Source organism: Dipteris shenzhenensis, chromosome 17 (assembly GCF_047967505.1).
Source record: "Dipteris shenzhenensis isolate YYH24624 ecotype China chromosome 17, Dip_SZ_1.0, whole genome shotgun sequence".
In the NCBI taxonomy this organism is placed as follows: domain Eukaryota; kingdom Viridiplantae; phylum Streptophyta; class Polypodiopsida; order Gleicheniales; family Dipteridaceae; genus Dipteris; species Dipteris shenzhenensis.
In genome coordinates this window covers 12,365,446-12,367,565 of record NC_141612.1, presented here as the reverse complement: position 1 = coordinate 12,367,565, position 2,120 = coordinate 12,365,446, and positions in this window count along the sequence as shown.

The following is a 2,120-nucleotide window of genomic DNA, read 5'->3' as shown; positions in this document are numbered from 1 at the left end:
TTCCTAATGGATTGGTCAATGGAGCTGAGGCATCTTCATGCACTCAGAAACGAAAGAAACAAGATAAATTTCATTCATGTGGTTCGCCAAGAGAGAGAAAGAAGAAGAAGAAGAGAGAGAGAGAAGAAGGAGAAAAGAGATAGAGAGAAAGGGGGAGAAAAAGGTGAACAGTATTCAATGGGCATTCCCAAAGTGAGAGAGAGAGAGAGAGAGAGAAATGGAAGAGGAGAGAGAGGGAATGAATGCACGCCCAAAAAAGCAAACCTAAATTTAACACACAAACCAATCAAGGAATTTGCAAGAAAAACCACATCTCTAAAATGCTAGAAATTATTTTTGGCATCTCAAAGTTGAACCTTCACTAAGGCTACCTAACAATAGGCCCAAAACACCCATTGCATGGATACAATTTCAAAACACAAACATTGGAAAACAACCAAGAACAAAACATAAAAACTACTACGATGAAAACATTTCCCACTCCTGGGTGCCAATATTGAGAATTGATCGAGAATTCCAAAGCAGAAAAAACCATCTCAACACAATCACAAGGTGACAATTACCGATACAATCAGTAGTAGCAAGAACAATACATAGGGCGCAAGGATTGTCCATGGACAAATTAGTGGTTGACACCTCTAACATAAGCACACATGGAGTGGTTTATACTGCACTGTCACGGCATACATGACCCACAAAACTCTACCTTCTCAATGAAATTAATATGAAACAAATAAAAATTGATTCAACTGTCATAAACAAAATTGAGAGATTACGTACATGCACTCCATGGACGTTCGATCAATTAGACTTCTCCGATCAACCGCCACAATACTGTGTGTACAAGAAACACATTGCAAATGCAAAACGGATGTTTGTCTCCCTAACTTTCAACATGTGCACAGACATGAAGGCATGGGGATATGCACATATTACAAAAACAAAGCCAAAATACGGGAGTGCCACTATCATAACATTCAAGGAGCGGATGTATTACTCACAACATTTGAACTGCCAGAGCATCAAAAGATAGCAACAATAGGTAAACTTCATCGATGCCATCACACAATTGCTTCAACAACTACATGTACACATGGAAACAATCATCCAGGGAGACTTCAATATAGATTACGGCATGCACACAACTATAAAAAGACAAATACAACAAGCACTGGAACAATTAATTATTAACAATACAACAATGTATGGATCAACAATAGATCAACTATGGACAAACAACAAAAACAACAAACACTATGATAGGAACTAATTACATATACTAGTTTGACCACAGCCTCATATGCCATGCAATTAAAATAGGGCAGGCTACTTGAATATAATTCAACTTGTTCTCTCTCTCTCTCTCTCTCTTTCTCTCTCTCTCTCTCTCTCTCCCCTCTTGACCTCCACACCTGCATCACTCGTAATCCTTCATGCTTCCTCTTTTACTATTGTTGTTTTTTGCTGCTGCTTTTGCTTTTGCTTCTGGTTCCACCAACCTTTTGGACAAGCCTTATGAATGACAGGAGTCATTTATTTATTTCAAGTGTTTGCCTCCGCTGATTGAGACGTAGTCTAAGAGGTAATTCCCGCGTAGGAAATGGCTAGCATATATGCCAATGTTGCAGCGTTTAGGAGAATTCGTCCCTATGCCAATGTCAAAGTCTCGCTCATGTTTGCGATTCAGAGCAAAGTTGGGGCATGTCAGCGATGCAGAGGCAAAGGTGGACGTAGCAATGTGTGACATTAAATGGTATTTGCATAAAAAAGCACTCAACCCCGTATTGCCGGGGTGGAAAGGAAGAATTTCCATCTCCACGGGAGCAACGGCAATGCCACAATTTTCCAGGGGTTAAACACGGGAGCAATGCAAGCGATGGCATAAACCGGCAAATCTGACAGAAAATGCTCTAGCGAGAAAGCCCGGTAAAGTGATGTAGCCAACTTCCAACTTTGCAAGTCGATCAAATGCCAAGGGAAAAGTGGTCATTAAATGGAGGAAGCGTGGGGGGGTTGACGTAATATGGATCTACCAAGGGAATCTGGCCTACGTCAGATTCTATCATGCACCTATAAATATACCCACACCGCCTTTGCTTCTTCATCTTCTTCATCGTCTT